We start from the raw sequence: 20629 nt of genomic DNA, 5'->3' as shown, positions 1-20629 counted from the left end.
AATTGTTTCGATAGATAAAGGGACCTTAACCTGTGGGCTCACCATCAACCCGCTCCCGCTCCTTCAACCCCCTAGTCCATGTCCTCATCGCTGTCATCACCTCCATCCCCATGACCCGCCATATACTCCCGGATGCTGCCAATGTCGTCTTGTATATCGTTGATGTTTCGTTCGATAGCTCCAACCCGGTGGTATGTATTGTTGGCAAGGTTGTAGGCGTTCCTGGTGCACATGAGGTTTTCCTGCAAAAGATCATGTAAACTTTGAAGGTTAGGAAAACCGCCTCCTTGTGAGGAGGATTGACCCGGATCACCATGGGGTTGATACTGGTAATGAAGAGGTGGAGCATGAAGAACTAGGGCCTCCTGTGGGTTCCATGCATGGCCTTGCATCCTCTGAAAGCTCACTGATCCGTCTTCCGCCTCGTAAAGTAGGTTCATGGCGCGGCAAATGTGATAATCAACTCGTCCCGACCATGGGCTCCTTTCAAAGGACGTAGGGATGCGCGTGAAATGCTTGAAGAGGCGGTACACCCATCCTCCAAAGGAGATGGGTGTTGGAGCACGAGCAAGACAGTTTAGATGCATGTTCCGAAGCAGGAGATATGGAACATCGAGGGCCCTTCGGTTGTGGATGCAGTGAAGGGCTACCAAATCTTTCAACCCCACAACGCCACTACTGTCGTGTCGTTGGCTAAGAGAGTAAGTGAGGAGCCTATGAATGTAGCGATAAAGCGAATCCCTCAGCTTAGTACTCTTGGTGCTGCTGGGGTTGTAGATTCCTTCACCGATTTGGGCCCATGCGGCTTGACGTTCATTTTCATCCAAATCTCGTAACCCCCCGGTATTTTCCTCATTCCCCGATTCTTCTTCCGCGTACAGTCCCACTATCGCCCCGAATTGTGCCATAGAGATGGAGTATCTCGTCCCACCACATCGAAATGCAACCCCTTCATTGTCGAACGGGTCACACCTTGAAGTGAAGGTAAAAGTACTATAGAACTCCATGGTGCATTGATGCACCGACCGAAGCCGAGTGGTTAATGCAACCCTTAGTGGTCCAGTAACGATGTTGTTGAATTGGTCGAGCTGGTTTACCAAGGTCAACAGGTCCGTGCACGCTTGTCTGGGATACTCTTCGGGCCTTGTTTGAAGTAACTAGTATCTTGCCCTGGCATCGAGTTCATTCTCGTTAAATCTTGTGAACTTCGACATCTGAAAGAATACACCAAAAGTTAGCACGAAACAGTGAGATTTTCTAAAGAAACTGCAAACAGTGGGCTGGACACGGCCCCGTGTTCAGTGGGCACGACCCCGTGGACGTCTGTTACTCAAAAACTTCATTTTTCGTCCCGGTCCCGAAAATCTGAAAATTTTTAGCCAAGTAGGTGCGGTTTCCCCCGAAAATGAAACCCCAAGTGTCGTTTTTCTCAAAACAACCCGTTTACCCCTTCAATTTTATCTTTTTCGGTTCAAAAACAAGGGTTTGAGGTTTTTAGTGAGAAATCGGGCAAATCTATCAACAATACAAATGTATTTACTTCCCATTACACTAATCTATAGTAATGCTAACAGACTATATCAAAAATTTGAGGTTCAATCCGGATGAACTTGAAGAACCCTAGATTTTTCCCCAAAATTTTGATGTTTTAACTACATGCAAGTAACTAATCTAACTATTAAGGATGATAGAATCATACCTTGATGTTGTTAAACGTGGAGGTAACGTTGGAAATTTGCGGAAAATCGCCTTGAACCAGAGCGTTTTCGGCAAAACGGGGCATGTGGAATGAGGTAACTGTTATGAAAAGAGGGTTTCATCCCGACAGTTGCGTCGACACGGATCTGTGTCTAGCGGACACGGCCCCGTGCCGAGTAAAGTTTTAAAATTTTTTTCTGTGCTCGTGTGAGTGCCCATTTTTCCGAAAACATGGTTAGAATACTTACCGGTTTCGATGTATACTCACTTGTTCGTAACATACCGGGTATGATGTGGGTGCTTTTCATTCGTTAACCGTTTGAAGCGAGATCTCTTCTTCCTCATCCTCAATGGATCCTCGATAGAGTTTCAGCCGTTGGCCATTGACTTTAAATAGAATCCCATTTCGAGCTTTTAATTTCTACGGCACCGTGAGGAAAAATATGGGTGATGGAAAAAGGTCCTGACCACCTAGATTTTAGTTTACCCGGAAATAATCGAAGTCGTGAATTAAACAATAGAACTTGGTCTCCTACTCGAAATTCATTAGGCTTAATATATTGTCGTGTAAATTTTTCATTCTTTCCTTATAAATTTCGGAGTTAGTTTATGCATAATTTCTTAATTCGTCTAATTCACTCATTTGACATAATCGATTTTTACCTGCAGTTTCTAAGTCTAGGTTTACGCTTTTTATTGCCCAGTAGGCCCTGTGAGCTATTTCTACTGGCAAATGACAACTTTTTCCATAGACGAGCTTATATGGGGTTGTGCCTATAGTGGTTTTATAAGCAGTTCGAAAAGCCCATAAAGAATCATCTAATTTATCAGCCCATTCCTTTTTATTTAATCCTACGGTTTTTTCAAGTATTCGTTTTAAACCTCTGTTAGTCACTTCGGCTTGTCCATTTGTTTGAGGGTGATATGCTGTTGAGACCCGGTGATAGACCCCATACCTTGTTAATATTTTTTCGAGTTGATGATTGCAAAAATGGGTACCCCTATCACTTATCAAAGCTTTTGGTGTTCCAAAACGAGAGAATAATTTTTTTCAGAAATTTTACCACTACTCTTCCATCGTTTGTTGGAAGAGCTTCAGCCTCAGCCCATTTAGACAAGTAATCCACTGCCACAAGTATATATTTGTTTCCTTTTGAAGGTGGGAAGGGTCCCATGAAATCGAGTCCCCACACATCAAAAATTTCACAAACGAGAATGCCATTTTGAGGCATTTCGTTTTTGGAAGAAATATTACCTGATCTTTGGCAAGCATCACATGTCTTTACAAGATCTTGTGCATCTTTGTAAATGGTTGGCCAATAAAATCCTGAATCAAATACCTTTCATGCGGTACTAGCGGCACCATGATGTCCTCCGTATGGACCTTCATGACAGTGGCGGAGAATTCTTCGCGCTTCGCTACCATGGACACACCTTCGGATGAGTTGGTCAGCACACATTTTGAAAAGATAAGGGTCTTCCCAAAAGTAATGCTTTACATCAGCAAAGAATTTATTTCTTTGATGATGCGGCCATCCTTTGGTGACTATACCGCTAGCTAAGTAATTAGCATAGTCGGCATACCATGGTTCTTGTCCGCTCTCCATCATTTCCAAGGACTCTGTGGAAAATTTTTCGTTGATCTGTTCGTCCCTGGTTGCCTCCAAAGCTGGGTCTTCTAGGCGTGAAAGATGATCTGCAGCAGTGTTTTCTGCTCCTCTTTTGTCTTTGATTTCAAAGTCGAATTCTTGGAGGAGTAAAATCTGTCTGATCAAACGAGGTTTTGCGTCTTGTTTCTTGAAGAGGTATCGGATAGCTGCATGATCTGTATAGACCACAGTTTTAGAAAGAACAAGGTAGGAATGGAATTTATCAAAAGCAAATACCACAGCTAGTAACTCTTTTTCAGTAGTTGTGTAATTTTCTTGTGCATCGTTAAGTGTTTTACTAGCATAATAAATTGGGTGGAAATGCTTTTCTTTTCTTTGTCCCAAGACTGCTCCAACAGCAAAGTCACTTGCATCACACATGATTTCGAAAGGAAATTTCCAATCAGGGGCTATCATGATAGGTGCGTTGACTAGCATTTCCTTGAGGGTTAGAAATGCTTGATTGCATTCCTTGTCAAAGATGAAAGGTGCATCTTTTTCAAGTAATTTTGTTAGAGGTCTTGAAATTTTCGAAAAGTCCTTGATAAACCTTCTATAAAATCTGGCATGCCCTAAGAAACTTCTGATTGCTCTAACGGAGGATGGTGGAGGTAATCGAGAAATAGTTTCTATTTTTGCTCGATCAACTTCCATTCCTTCGCTTGAGATTTTGTGACCGAGTACTATTCCCTCTGTTACTATGAAATGGCATTTTTCCCAGTTAAGGGCGAGGTTAGTTTCCTCACATCGGGATAGCATTCGTTCAAGGTTATCGAGGCATTAGTCATATGAATCTCCAAAGATAGAAAAGTCGTCCATGAAGACTTCCATTGTCTTTTCTATCATGTCGTGGAAAATGGCCACCATACAACGTTGGAATGTTGTTGGTGCATTACATAGACCTAATGGCATGCATCGATAGGCGAAAGTTCCGTAGGGGCATGTGAAAGTTGTCTTTTCTTGGTCTTCAGGTGCTATTGGGATTTGAAAGTAACCTGAAAAACCATCCAAGAAACAGTAAAATTTATGACCGGATAGTCGTTCTAACATTTGATCAATGAAGGGCAAAGGAAAGTGGTCTTTCCTTGTTGCTTCATTTAATCGTCTATAGTCTATACAAACTCTCCATCCTGTGACGGTTCTTGTTGGTATTAATTCATTTTTTTCATTAGTTATTACCGTCATACCTCCTTTCTTTAGGACTACTTGGACGGGACTTACCCATGGACTATCAGAGATAGGATAGATTAGTCCGGCGTCAAGTAGCTTGATGACCTCATTTTTAACCACTTCTTGCACATTGGGATTTACTCTTCGTTGTGGTTGTATTACTGTTTTGTAGTCATCATTCATTAAGATTTTGTGCGTGCACATGGAAGGATTTATTCCTTTAATATCTACAAGCTTCCAAGCGATCGCATTTTTGTGTTTTTTTAGAAGATTAACTAATTTTTCTTTTTCTGCGCTACTTAATTTAGATGAAATAATTACAGGTAAATTACCATCTTTGTCTAGAAAATCATATTCCAAACCTTTAGGAAGTTCTTTGAGCTCAATGGGTGGATCTTTAGGAGACACCTTATTTTGTGGCTCATCTAGATCAAGAACCTTAAAGGTTTGTTCTATGGCGACCTCTTCTTCAACAAAGTGGTCATCTTCTTCAGTTGTATCGGGTGGCTCATCTTCATCTTCAATTAGGGGGTCATTCTTGCCAAAAGGAGATTTCATTGAACGCTCAAGATCTATGTTCCTTTTGAATGCCCCTAATTGAAGAGGTAGATTATTGAATTTCCGGTTTTTCAAAGCTTCATGAGTTTTCACAAGAGGTTTTCCCAAGACTAGAGGAGCGTCATCGAGGATGACAAAGTCGGTTGGAATAACCATTTGATTTGTTTGAACCAAGACATCCTCAACTACACCGATTGATTTTATTACCTTCCGATTGGATAGAAAAATGGGTATTTGAAGTGGGGCAAAATCACTAATACTTAGCTTTTCAAAAATGTAGTTAGGCATTATGTTAACACAAAGATCTTTATCGATGGTGACATTACTAATAAATGAATTTTGAAAAAAAACATGGAACCGGTGTAATGTTAATTTCAAAAGGATCTTCTTTTATTAGCGAGCTTTGATCATTAGTTAACTTAACACTTACCATTTCTTCAATTTTAGTATTAGTGTTTAGCTCTTTTAAAAACTTAGCATGAGGGGTAACTAAACAATGATTTTCAAAAGAAGGTGACAAGAGATTAATTTTTTCTAAATTAGACTCTTCTTGAATTTTAACATTATCGACCTCACCTCTTTCGTTGTTTAACTCATGTGTCGGTTTTTCACTTATTTGTTCTTCCATTTTTAATTCCTCAATTATTGTTTCTTCCTTTTTCAATTCTTCTCCTGCGCGGGACTCCTCTTCCCTTGCGAGAGATTCTTTTATGAATCTTTCGATAAATTTGAGTTTTTCTATTATCCTATCGGCTATGTCGGTGATAGAGTAAGGATCGGGATCCTCAAAGCTTGAATCCGGTTGTTCGATCCTTGGCTCCTCATAGTACCCATATGAAGTATATGGTTCACACCATTGTTCTTCATGATAAGTATATGACGGATAAGGGTCGAAACTTTGTTCTTCATAGTACTCATATGAGGTGGGTTGTTCACACCATGGTTCCTCATAATAAGAGTATGAAGGTGGTGGCTCATATCTTGAATCTTAAAAGTATGAGTATGAAGGCTTATACCTTGGTTCATCAAAATATGAGTATGAGGGAGGAGGTTCATACCTTTGGTCTTCATAGGATGTGTATGAAGTTGATGGCTCGTACCTAGGCTCCTCATAATGGTTGTAAGAAGTGGATGGTTGAAACAAGTTACAATATTGTACCGAGTGCGGTTTACCACAATTAGTGCAATAGTCTCTCATATAATCATCCTCCTCATAGGTGTAGTTATAGCCTCCTGAGTATTGATCCATAAGAATCACTCAACAGACCACAACTGAGTCTCGGGACCAGAAAACAAAAACAAAGATGGAAACAGAAGCTAGACACGGCCCCGTGTTCAGTGGACACGGCCCTGTGTTCAGGATCTGTATATGGGCGTTTTAATTAAAGTTACTGGTCTCGTTGGACACGGGGACGTGTTCAGTGAGCACGGCCCCGTGTTCAGACTCTGTATCTGGGTATCTAACTAAAAATGTGAAGCACGGGGGCGTGTTCAGTGAGCACAGCCCCGTGTTCAGGCTACTGTAAATGCAAACTAAACTAAAATGCAGAAAAATGTGCGCGCGTTTTAAAAAGGTTTTGAAAAACTGATTAGGCCATCGATTTTAAGCTTTCTTAAAATCCTTGTGTCCCCGGCAGCGGCGCCAAAAACTTGATGTGCGTAAGTGTGTATATATTTTAGATGTATATTTTAAGCCCTTTTTACACTTTTAGCCAAGTTTTAAATTTATAAAACACGATATTTACTAACACTAAACACACATATGGGCAAGTGCACCCATCGTGGACGTAGTATAGTGTTGGTAAGATACCGAGGTCGTCTAAGGACACAAGAGCTTTTAGTACCGGTTTATCCTCAACGTCTAACCAAATCAAAATGTTAGAAAAGATTTTTAAACTAAGAAAATAAAAACTAACTAAATGCTGAAAAATAATATAAAAATAAAAACACATAGACAAGATGAATCACTTGGATCCGACTCGTGTATTAGTATAACCTTTGATTATTTTCGCACTTTTGCACTTGTCTAAGAGATTATCTTAGTTATTGTAGTAGGGCCCTCTTTTGAAGGCGACGTTACCCTCAACCCAGTAGTTTGAGTCAGCAAGGATACAATCCTCAAGGGTCGGATTATTGAAAGATAATGAATTAAGTTATTAATGCAAATTATGGTAGGCCCCTCTTTTGGAGGTGACGTTACCCTCGACTAAGTAGTCTGAGTCAGCAGGGATACAGTCCTAAATAGCCGGGTTATAGTATTAATAGTAGTTAACTTATGAGGGGGTCAAAGAGTTTGGATCCCCGCCATCCAATACCTTTGGGTATTGAAGGTGTTCCTACTAAAGTTGACCCAGGTCCCTTGCAGGACCTCTAAACGCTGAACAAGGGCAAGACCCTTACCAAACCGTTCCCTTAATCCCCGACCAGGTAGCCAACATACCTCCATATAGACCGTGGAGTTATGAATGGTGAAAATCTTTTATTTTATATAGATAGTAAAATAATGCCAAGACACCACGGACAAACGATAAGGAAAAGTCACCTTCAACATAAGCAACTAGTTATTAAAGTCATTAATACAAAACCAAATAAAAAGTGCAAAAGATTAAAAATTAAAAGTATTATATTAAACACTTGTCTTCACCAAGTGATGTAAGAGACTTAGGCAAACATGGCCTTGATTGTCAAGAACTCTTACGATCAATCTTGGATCCCGAGACGACTCACACACTCTATGATGGACAAGAGATGATGGTGGTGGATGATGGTGTTGTGATGGTGGTGGGTGGTGGATGAAGTGTGAGAGAGGTGGTGTGGCAAGGGATGTGTTGCAATGAAACCAAGCACTCCTATTTATAGGCTGAACAGAAGCCTGGGCACGGCCCCGTGTCCGCTGGACATGGCCCCGTGCCTGTCTGACAATCTCTCTCCTCATTAATTGTAATTCGCAAATACAATTAATGCGCCTGCAGTATTTTCGCCACGCCCCCCGTGTTCACTGGGCATGGCCCCGTGGTGAGCAATAGAAGCTTCTATAGGTTTGTCTTATCTGCTGCTTCTTGGGCACGGCCCCGTGCTGGCTGAGCACGGGGCGTGTTCAGTCTTCTGCCTTCTCTGTTTTGCTTGGGAGAATGCTGTCGAGGGGTCGAGCAATCCATTTATGTTCCTTTTCTTGTATTTATGTTAGATTTAGCTGCCGTTTTGCTTCTTTTGTTAATTTGGGCTCATTTAATCCTGAAAATACCAAAGGAAGACAAAAACACTCTTTTTCCAACATTAGTACATAAAAAGAGTTAGTTTTATGCCTCATTTGATGTAATTTATATGTTGCATTTTACACACATCAGAACTTGATGATATCCCATCCCTGTTCCCTCCGAAAATACATCTTCGCCTGCTTTGTTTTTCCCAATGGGTTTGGGAACAATGTGCTGCAAAACAAAGCTTGCGGAGTTGTAGCTGGTTAATTTCAATTGGATTCATTTTCAATTTTTGCTTCTTGAAATTGAAGCTTCACTTTAGCAATTTCATCCAATTGTTTATTGATTAACTCTTCTTTCACCCTAAGCACTCCCGACAGTTGAAGATTTTCTTTTGTGGTTTTACCATTTCGTTCATCAGAATCTTTAACCGTTCGTTTAAGCTTCTCAATATTTTCAGTGATGTGACGATTTTCCTGAATGAGTTTTTCATTTTCTTTCTTAGTTCTTTCTATGTCACTTTTATCACTTTCAATTTTTTCAGTTAATTCTTTTGCTCGATCTTTTGAAGCTTTCAACATTTTATCCCCGTTTAAGATCTGATTCTCAACCTCTCTGACTCTTTTTGTCAGATCTTCAACCTTCTTGTTGTTAAGGTAAGCGATAGTACTACAATCTTTGCAGTTTTTCATGCAATTCTTGCAGTCATTTTCAATTTTAACTTTCTTACCTGACACTTGATTTGTATCAATCTGACTGACCTGGCTTTTTGACTCAGTTCCAGAACTAGAATCTACCTCCAGTTCCTTCGCAGTAAGAACTTTGTCAGCCATCTTTATTAGATTTTCAGCTGTGAGATCCTGTGATGTATCTATCAACTCATCATCAATCTTCTTTGAGTGTTGCTTCTTTTCTGCCATCTTCACTTTTTCTTCTTTCTCTTCCACTTTCTCTTCACCGCCACCCCACCATTCTTTCTGTCTGACTTCTTCTTCTTTAGCAAATTGCTGAATGAGTGCATCAATGCTAATGGAATCGGGATCAACTGCGATATTTCCTTGCTGATCAAGGTAGCACTCTCTGTCTGCATCCCATCTCTTTGCCCTTTTGGCTTCTTTGTAAGTGTTGTAAATTCTGCTTATTCTTGTTTGGGCTTTCATTCTTCTGTTCACAAACTTTTCTTCTTCCATTCTGTTGCCTTTAAATGGAACGATCTTTGTTGTTGCAAACACATAGCCAACTGCGTCTTCTTTAGGAAATATCTCACTCCAGTCATATCCTTCATCGTCATGAATGACTGCAAGAGCTCTAGACTTCTCTTTTTCTTCTATCTGCTTCAGCCTGGGAGGTTCCGATTTATTCTGATGATAAATTGCTTTCTTGTAGTAGTCTTCTCGGAACGGATTAGCAAAATCGTCAGCATAATCATTTCTGCACTCGCGTTTAAAGTGACCTTTCTGTTTACATTTGAAGCATGTCACCTTTGACTTATCAAAACCTAACTTGGTAGAAGGTCCACCAATAGATTTTCTCCCAGTTATTTCCATGAAACGTTGTGCCCTTCTTACAACACTGGCCATACACCACCTTATGTCGATCAATTCCATCTTCTCCGGATCTAACTGATCATAGTCTTCTTTTGTAAGGTTGGTGTTGCCTATCTTCCCTGCTATAAGACTTTCATATAACTCCAATACAGAGGCTATGAAAACCATATGTTGCTTTGCTGACTCCTCACTGAAATTTTGACCATTTTTCAAATCCACAGCGATGTTGCATTGAAATACATTCTTTGGTGTTGATTGCTGTTGGCTTGAGGTACTAGAAGATGGTCCTTGACTTGAGGTATTAGAAGACATTCCTCCATGAAAACCACTATGTGAGCTTTCTTGATTCTTTGTTTGTGAACTTTCTGCTGTGAAGGCTGTTTTGGGAGATGCTGTCTTTGGAATCATGCTCTTCGGATAATACAGTTCCACATTTTGCTGATATAAAGAGTGATTGACTTTATTTGTTTTCTTTATTTCCAGCTCATGACTTTCTAGTCTCTCTATCAGCAAATCAACCGTTAGCTCTTCTGACTTGATTGTATTCTTGATCATCAATGCAAAGTATTGCCAGTCCATTTCATCTGGCAAAGAGTCAAACAATTTGTCAACTAGCTCTTCTTGGGAATATATGACTCCATGTCTTGCCAACTCCAGCTTTAGATGCCCAAATCGTTCAATCATTTTAGGAACGGACTCATTTTTAAGACATCCGAACAAATCAAATTCTTTTCTCAGTAATTTCTTTTTGTTTTTGATGATTTCTGCAGTACCAACACATTTAACTTTTAACTTCTCCCAAAGATCTTTTGCGTTGGAGTATTCAATTAATGAAATTATGTCTTCTCTCACTAACTGGTTTATTAATGCTATGCACTTCTGCTCAGCCACAAAATTTTCAATGTCTTCAGTTTCTGTCAAGTTCTCAAAGTCTACTCTTCCATTGTTGAAACCGTTCTTTAAACTTTTCCAGCTCGGGTACACGAAAGCTTTCAGCCATTCATCGAATCTTTTGGCCCACCTATTATACTCTTTGATTGCCATCAGCTTTGGAGGTTTATTATATGTTCCATACGCACTTTCTACGCTTAAGGCATCGGACAATGTCTTCCTTGAACTTGGAGAGTTTTCATTCGTTCGATTTGATGTATCATCTCCAGAATTTCCAGCGAATGCATACATCTCACTAAAAGGATTCATGAATTCCTCCATTTTCAAAGTACCTGAAACAGTCAACAAACACTTAGAAAATTTTTGTGATTTTCAAAAATCTAACACAAATGCACTTGGATCGAATGGCTTGTTTGATCAATCAGCACACCTTCAATTGGTTAGCTTGTTCGAACGGTTAGCTAGTTCGATCGAATGACAAATAGAAGAATGTAATCAGTAATCAATTACTGTCCGATCAATCTGATGCCACTTGTTGGTCCCTCGGATGGGATCTTCTTCTTCGGAAAATAAGTTGAATCGGATATGATTAATGCGCGGAATTCATTGAATTGCACAACAGATATACGAGAACAAATTCGACTCTGAATTACGGTCTGATCTTCTATTGATAGAATATGAAAATGTACAAGCTCCTTAGAGAGTTCAGACGGACATGAGTTTTCCAGAGAGTGAAAGTATCAAAAGTTACAAATGAGCTGATCGAACAGCTATATATAGGCACAGTCAGGATAGAGTGAGTGCTGGCCGGTCGGCTGGGCTAGCCGATCGGCTGACAATACTGACTGATCGAACAGCCTATTCGATCGGTTGGGCTGTCCGATCGATTTGCTTGTTCAATCGGCTAACACTAATGATGTCAGCAACACTTTTTGAATGTAATCTAACTGAAATTGTTCGAACAGTTGTACAACCAAGTTGATGATGTCAGCAAGTCTAAGAACAGCTAGGTCGTTCGAACGGCTGACATCAGCTAACAAGAACAGTTTTTCATAGTTTTTGATGAATTTGAGCAAGTTTTAGATTGAATTTTGTTATGAAAACTTGAAGGATTATACTTTTGACGATTGCGAATAGATCTATAACAGACTTATCAAATTTTAACCGTAAAATCACTCTCAATTTTAAGTTTTTCGGATTTTATGGTGACAAAGTGAAAAATAAGACTAGATCTGAGAAGAAAGTAGAAGAATCTGTCAAATTTCCGGTGAAATTTGAGTCGAATCGGCAGAAATAACAAATTTCCAGCGAAATTTGTCTCTGAATTAGCAAACACGGCTTGAATTCCGATGAGTTCGTCTTCGTAGATCTCGATTCAGCTTCCTGATGCTCTGATACCACTTGTTGGTCCTCGGATGGGATCTTCTTCTTCGGAAACTAAGTTGAATCGGATATGATTAATGCGCGGAATTCATTGAATTACACAACAGATATACGAGAACAAATTCGACTCTGAATTACGGCCTAATCTTCTATTGATAGAATATGAAAATGTACAAGCTCCTTAGAGAGTTCAGACGGACATGAGTTTTCCAGAGAGTGAAAGTATCAAAAGTTACAAATGAGCTGATCGAACAGTTATATATAGGCACAGTCAGGATAGAGTGAGTGCTGGTCGATCGGCTGGGCTAGCCGATCGGCTGACAATACTGACCCACTTCCATTACCGCCTTGATTGTTGGAATTTCTTTGATACCCACCTTGATAATTATTATCTCGGCCTTGGTACCCTTGATTGTAGGTGCGTTGATAACCTCCTTGATTACCACCTTGGCGATTTTGATATGATGACCCGCTTTGCTTACCCGATTGAAAATTCGGGTTCATTTGATTCGCGGCATTCCCATATCGGAAGTTGGGATGATTTCTACTTACAGGATGGTAAGTGTTCGAATTCATGTCATTATATTTCTATCCCCGAACACTTGATTCACTTCCTCGGTGTAATCTCCGGGTCCCGTTGGACATTGATCGGTCCTATGGCCGATATCCCCACAATCCTCACACACCGCGAATTGGACCGCATTCACCTCTTTTTTTTTTCATACGAGCCATTTCCCGTTCTAAAGTGGAAATTTGATCTTTAGAATCAAGATCGGGAAGTGACCGGGCGATGGGACGTTTCTTGGCTCTATCGGCCGATTCCTTTTCCTTCGACCGCTTGCTCATTCGCTCGAGAAATTCCCAATCGTCATCTTCATGATTGCTCAAGAGAGTCCCATTGCTCGTTGATTCGAGGCGATTCCATGTCGCATCATCCAACCCACGTACAAAACACTTCACCAATTCCCACTTTTCTATTTGGTGATGTGGGCATTTCCGTATCAATTCTTTGTATCGAGTAAACGCTTCATGCAACAGTTCACCCGATAGTTGCCGAAACGACCTTATTTCATCTCGTGCATCATCGGTCTTCTACATTGAATAGTATTCATCCAGAAAGACTTGATGCATTTCACCCCATGTCCGGATACTATTCGCTGGAAGTGTAAGAAACCATTGTTTCGCCTTGTCTTTTAGCGAAAACTGGAATAATCGAAGCTTGACCTCCTCTAATGCAAAGTTGTGCCCCCCGATAGTATTACAAATGGAAGAAAAATCCGCCAAATGTGTGTACGGCTCGTTCATTAGACCTCCCATTGAAGTGGGGAAGTATGTTGATGTAATGGGGCTTGCAATTGAACATTCTCCTTTCGCACACTATTGGAGAGTCGTTATCGGTAACCACCGGTCGAAAACGGTCATTCACTCCCCGTGGAGGCTGTTGACGACGTTGTGGACCGTTAACCTCTTGATCGACTGACTTCGATTATCTCTTCTATCACCTCTTCGGTTTCTACCTTGGTTACCCCTTTGATTACTCCCTCCCACGAAAGGAGGAATCCGGTTAGGGTTAGCATTCTTGTTGTTGTTGTAAAACCCATCATTCCAGTTCCTTTGATTATTGTTTCGTGGTTGGCGGTTATTTTCATAACCGTCATTTCTCCTATCCCCATACCCCTAATCATCGTTCCCCACAAAATTGGCGTTTTAGTAGCCAAACTCTTCATCTTCAAATCTTCTTACATTGTAGACGTTACCTTGATTCACATACCCCCAATCTTCTTCATCATTAGCCCGATCATCATAATATCCCCCATCATCCGAATTTTCCGTATGCACACTCACATGTTCCGGCGATTGATAACCGAGAACACTATACGGTTCATCATCGGGGATGGCGTTCCTCAATTCGTCTATGTTAAAGAACGGGTCTTCATTCGCGGGATTGCCACGATCTCGATTTCCTTGACGATCGGAATTGACATTCCAGTCGTCATCAAGATTAAGAGGTAAGGAATGTTGTCGATAAAGGTTTTGTTGTTGGGGTGTTCTTTGGGTATTATTGGGATTTTAGTTTTGAAAAGGTGGTGTGCATGGTCCATTGTTGTTATTACCACCCGGTCGCTCTTGAGGCATAGGTTGAACATTTTGGGCGGGATTGAAATTGCTTCGGTATTGAAATTGGTTCGGGTTTTGGTTTTGGTTAAGGTTTTGGTTTGAGTTTTGGTTCGCCATTGAATCGGTTTCAATGATCGGTGTTAATTGTGGTGTTTGGTTGGTTTGATTAGAAGCAAGTGTTGCCTCTAACCGGTTTGCTAAGTTCCTCCTTGCAACTCTTTAGATTTCCGGTTCGTAGTTTAACGGTGAAGTCCTCCCGGAGTTTCGCGTATGCATTGTCACACCCTGGCTTTTGCGGAAGCGTGGGTTTATTTGGTGTGAGTTCTTAATACCATAGCAACAATCACAACAATGCTATATGATAAAAACACAAGATGTTCATCCATTAATATAGTTTAGAAAATGCCATAACATCCTTGTCCTGAAACAACTACCCAAATTAAGTTACAACCATGACTTGCTTAAAAATGAGTTCACAATGGACTCAACAAAAGACCTTAAATAAAACAAGGTTTGGAGACGTGTGACCCGTCCAGGGAAGGGTTACACCTCCTAAACCCTACACCCCTGGATGACATCTTTTATTTACTACGCCGCTTAATGTGCATCACCTGCCAGATCCAATCAATTCCCTGAAATACATGTAGTTTGAAAAATCAACAAAAAATTGAGCGAGTTCATGTGTATGTGAGTATGTATAAACCTTTGTAAACGGTGTATGTATGAAAGTCCCTAGTATGTAGCAATAAGAAAAAAAAAGAGATCACCAATGGTTTGCAAGGCCATTCATATGTGTGAAGTGATGCAGGAAGACCCAAACCTAGCGGAGTTGCACCGAGCTTCCGGCTGTAAGACACAGTCACCACTATGGGCCGCCCCGGCCTCATGGGTGTGGGCTCGCGACACCCAAATAGATCTATCACTCATGTCCCTCGGTCCTACGACGGGGATTAATGGCCTTTAGTAACCGCCTACTCACTCACATGATCTAACGGTGTATGAAAGTCCCACCTTAAGCTAACCATACCATGTATAAAAATGTCTGTATAATTGTGACATGTATTTCACCCCCGAAGTTATAAAACTGAAAACAGTTAAGAGAAAAGGGGGGACATGAACTCACAGTAGTGCGTCTCCTGAATCGTAACGTCAACTCAAACTTGGTCCGCTACACCACAACCTACAACGTACTAATGTCTATTAGATGAACAGGTCGTGCCTTGGTTTAGTATTTACGCGTTTGAGTTCGTTACTTTGATATTATTCCAAGTTATAACTATTTGTATCCATATTTCTCAAACATTCTTTACGCGTATTTTCCTTCCCAAGGATGGGGGTATTTATACATTTATTTTGGTGGTTCCGAAATTAATATATTTTTAAGTTCCACTTAGAAATATATTTAACACATTTGTCGAAATAATGTAGTCCCAAAATATATATTTTCCCAAAAATAATATATTTTCATTCTTTATATCAAAATAATATCTACCCAAAATATATTCGTAAAAGTATTTTCCGGATTTATAATGTGATGGTACTTTGCTAAGTTACATTATTTTGCCCTAAATAATATAACTAGTTCAAAAATAAATCAATAATCACACAAGCGTTTTAGTATAAAATATATATTCTAAATATATATTTATCCATTTTTATTTAAGAAAAATCAACCTCCGACACTTGTATTTTGTTACAAAATTATGACAAAGTTCATATTCGAAACACTAGTTATAAAATATACTTGTAACACTTGTTTGGAAAAATATTTTCTAAGTGTTGGAATTTTTAGAAAATTTCACCAGAGTTTCCTTTGTAAACAGAGGTGTTCATGCTTATTAGCATATCATTTTTTCAAAAATTCATTCAATCAATCGACAACCATTTACTAAACAACGTTACACTAACCAAGTGCAAAAACAATGCACTTTACATAATAAAATGAACTTGGTTTTTAGTAAAAATGGGTAGTAACTTAGTGGTGTGTTTAGTGGGTTTAGTTTCCTTCCAAAGTATAATTATTTCTTTAAAAACCATTCTCTTACAAAAGTTTAGTGTTTACAACTTGTAAACAATTTTTACAAAAATAAACTTTTGAACTCTTCTTGTAAATAAAAGGTTTTTACACTTATTTCATTTCCAAAAATGTGTAAGTGTATGTAAAAGTCATAATCTTGTAAAAAAATCGATTTTTAAACTTTTTTTTATTTAGAAAAGTCTTTTGTAAACACCTGGATTTACATGGTCATCACTTACTTTGTTCACTCATTTTTCAAGAAAATCATTTTCATCAAGTTCATGTTTAACTAGAAGGTGGTTATTTCATGTAACACATAACCACTTTCTAACCTTGTTAAATCATGGTTGTAATCATCATTTAACAATATCCATATGGTGCTTAACATCACACAACCAAGAATCATCATACAATCAACAACATGTTCACTACAACATCCTACTAACAACATTTCATCTTCATGATTCATCCTTATATAAACTTTATGTAAAGCTTCATGTTCATCTTCTTAGTTCTTGTTTCTTTAGTGTTTTAAACATAATTATCATACTACAACTTTTAACCATAAAAATAAGATGATCAAGAGTTAAACAAGAACTTACTACTAGCACAAAGGCTAGGGATCATCTCTAGTTAAGAAGATGATGAAAAATGATGATGAAACTGGTGAAAGAAAGCAAGAAATGAAGTTCCTTCAAGTTCCTTCAAGCTTCCACCTTCACAAAGCACCTTCTAATGCTTGAACAAGCTTGAAATAGAAGAATGTGGTGATGATATGGTGGAGGTGGTGGCGGTTGTATGTGGCCGAGAGGGAAGGAGAAGAGAGTGAATGAGAGAGTGTGATCTTTGAGTGGATATGTAGAGATATGAAGCCATACTTATAATGATTTGTTCAATATTATGTTCAAGACAACAAGCAATGATCTAATAAAATAATAAGATGTAATATAAGAAGGCATGTTGGTGAAATATTTTGGGTCCCCTTGGGGTGACCGAAATCGGGTATGGGGGGGGGGGGGGTTGGATGTAAATTTTGTAACTAGTTGGTAATCCTAAGTTAGAATCCAAGTGTATACTTATATATGTTAGTTACTTGATATTTAGGGGGTGTTATGGTGTACGGGGATCATGATTAGCCAAGAAATAATAAAACAATGTGTTTGACAAAAATTTGGTGTCTCGGGTAATGTCCGGTTATCCAGTTAGATACCGTTTCGTTAAAGTGTTTAATTAGTCCATAAAGTGTCTTTTATATATTTTTTTGTAACACTTTTAATTCCCGGCACTTAGGAAAGCATATAGGACACTCTGCCATATTTTTGCATATTACTAGCATGTTACAATGCTGAATTTTATTAATAAATGCAGAATTCTGCACTTAAAGTGTATTTTAGGCACTTCCCAGCACTTTAACTATCACCTAGTGACGCAGTTTTATGGTCCTCACTTTCCTACACTCCATACTAGTGTAGTACCTTGTCCCTGGCCCATACTGGCCTCAAAAACTTTGTCTGTCTATGTGTTGGCATTGTTAGCATGTTTCTGAATTATCCGCTCAGTGTGCTAACTGTGCTTTGTGCATCAAGTATGTCACTAAAGTTTGTGTGTAATAAATGGAGTGACTGTATGAAATATGATGCATATGTATATATGAAGCAGAAATCATAAAGCAGTTTAAACTGTGAGTTGTAATCAAGCACAGTCATTAAGCACATAATTAAGATTAATTAATTGTACGGTACCTGTAATTGTGAGGGTTGTCACATTCTCCCCCCGTTAAGAAAATTTCGTCCCGAAATTTTAGGTTCTGCTTCTAGTTGCAGGGGTCTTGGGGAATAAATGTGGGTATTTTTCCTTCATTCGATCCTCACGTTCCCATGTGAATTCTGGGCCGTGTCGTGCATTCCATCGAACCTTGACGAGTTTAACACTACTCCTACGAGTTTTGTTAACCTTCCAATCCGTAACCTCAGCCGGTTCTTCAATAAAGTGGAGTGTGTCGTCAACATGAATTTCGTCGGTAGGAATGACAACTGTGTCTTGAGTTGGATTCTTTTTCAAATTTGATACGTGAAATGTATCATGAACGCCGTTTAGTTCTGCAGGTAAATCCAACTTGTATGCTACGAGACCAATTCGTTCCAGGATTCTGAATGGACCAATGTATCCGGGATTCAATTTCCCACGCTTCCCGAAGCGTGCCACACCCTTCCAAGGCGAAACTTTCAGCAAAACCATGTCTCCCACTTCAAACTCCAGAGGTTTCCTTCTAAGTTCCGCATAACTCTTTTGTGGATCACGAGCCGCTTTGATGTGCTCTCGGATCTGTGCAATCTTGTCTGTCATTTCCTGGACCAATTCCGGACCAACTAGTTGTCTATCACCCGCGTCAGCCCAACAAATGGGTGATCGACATTTGCGTCCATAGAGAGCTTCGAATGGTGCGGCTTGAATGCTTGCATGATAACTATTATTGTATGAAAATTCAACCAATGGTAGGTGAGTGTCCCAACTTCCACCTAAATCCATTACGCAGGCTCGCAACATGTCTTCTAACGTTTGAATCGTCCATTCACTCTGTTCGTCTGTTTGCGGGTGAAATGCAGTACTCAGATTCAACTGAGAACCAAATACTTCTTGAAAGGATTGCCAAATCCTTGACACGAAGCGTCCATCTCTATCCGAGATAATTGAGAGAGGCACTCCATGACGTGCAACAATCTCTCGCATGTATATTTCCGCCAGTTTACTCATGTTGTCTTTTTCCTTGATTGCTAAAAAGTGTACAAATTTCGTTAAACGGTCTACAATTACCCAAATCATATCATGGCTCTTGGGCGTCCTTGGCGATTTTGTTATGAAGTCCATTGAAATCTGTTCCCATTTACATTTGGGTATTTCAGGTTGTTGCAGAAGACCTGAAGGCTTCTGGTACTCGGCTTTCTCTTTGGCGCAAGTTAAACATTTACCAACGTATATCGCAACATCGCCTTTCATTCTTGGCCGCCAATAGAAATCCTTTAGATCTTGGTACATCTTATCCGCTCCTGGATGAATCGAGTACTGTGACTTGTGAGCCTCATCAAAAATAACATTCCGCAAGCCACCAAACGAAGGAACCAAAATTCGTTTCATGAAGCACAAAGTTCCTTCCCCGTTTGGTACCAACTTCTTCTCCATTCCACGGATATACTCATCCTCAATATTCCTTTCTTTAAGAGCTTCTCTCTGCGCGACACGAATGCGCAATGAGAGGTCTGTCTGGACAATCATTTCTAAATCCCTAACCGTTATGGGCTTGATCCTTTCCTTCTGACTCAGGGCATCGGCGACCACATTCGCCTTCCCTGGGTGATACTTGATTTCACAGTCGTAATCATTCAATAATTCAACCCAGCGTCTTTGTCTCATGTTAAGCTCTTTTTGATCAAGTATGTGTTGTAGGCTCTTGTGATCCGTGAAGATTGTGCATCGCGTGCCATGTAAATAATGTCGCCAAATTTTCAAAGCAAAGACAACTGCGCCCAATTCTAAATCATGCGTAGTGTAATTTTTCTCGTGGGTCTTCAATTGGTGAGAAGCATATGCTATGACCTTTTGTCGTTGCATTAATACGCATCCCAAACCTTGACGCGAAGCATCGCAATATACCACGAAGTCATCCGTGCCTTCAGGAAGAGATAAAATTGGCGCGTCACAAAGCTTGTTTTTCAACAGCTGAAATGCTTCTTCCTGTTTGTCTCCCGAATCAAACTTCTTGTCCTTTTGAGTAAGGGAGGTTAAAGGTTGAGCGATTTTTGAGAAATCCTCAATGAACATTCGATAATAACCAGCCAAACCTAAGAACTGTCGAATTTCAGTTGGCGTCTTTGGAGTCTCCCAGTTCTTGATTGCCTCGATCTTTGTGGGATCCACGTGAATTCCATTTCCATTAACCACATCACCAAGAAACTGAACTTCGTGTAACTAGAACTCGCACATTGAGAACTTCGCGTATTGTTAGCATCGGAGGCTGTCATGATTGTGTTTGTTTGTGAACATGATCATTCAATGAATATGAAATGATGTAAAGGGCAGCGGAAATGAACAACAAACTTTGTAAACACAATCAAAGAAGAAAATAGTTTTGATAAACACATGTTTTTCATTGAGTCGAATGATTGAAATACAAATCAAACGATTACAATGCATGCTTACAAACTAAACTCCCCCTCAGCCTGATGCTCCAAGGTTGATTGCACAAGATGAAAGGATTGGACTAGAGGAGAAGAACCCACTCAGTCAATCAAATGTAACAGTACAGGGTACTGTTACAGTTATAGGCAAACCAAACCACTGAAGCATCTCTGCTGACGTCACCATAAAAGTGACATCTAACAAACTAACAAACTCTATCTA

Source organism: Helianthus annuus, chromosome 4 (genome assembly GCF_002127325.2).
Source record: "Helianthus annuus cultivar XRQ/B chromosome 4, HanXRQr2.0-SUNRISE, whole genome shotgun sequence".
NCBI classification, from domain to species: domain Eukaryota; kingdom Viridiplantae; phylum Streptophyta; class Magnoliopsida; order Asterales; family Asteraceae; genus Helianthus; species Helianthus annuus.
This window is presented reverse-complemented; position numbering follows the sequence as displayed.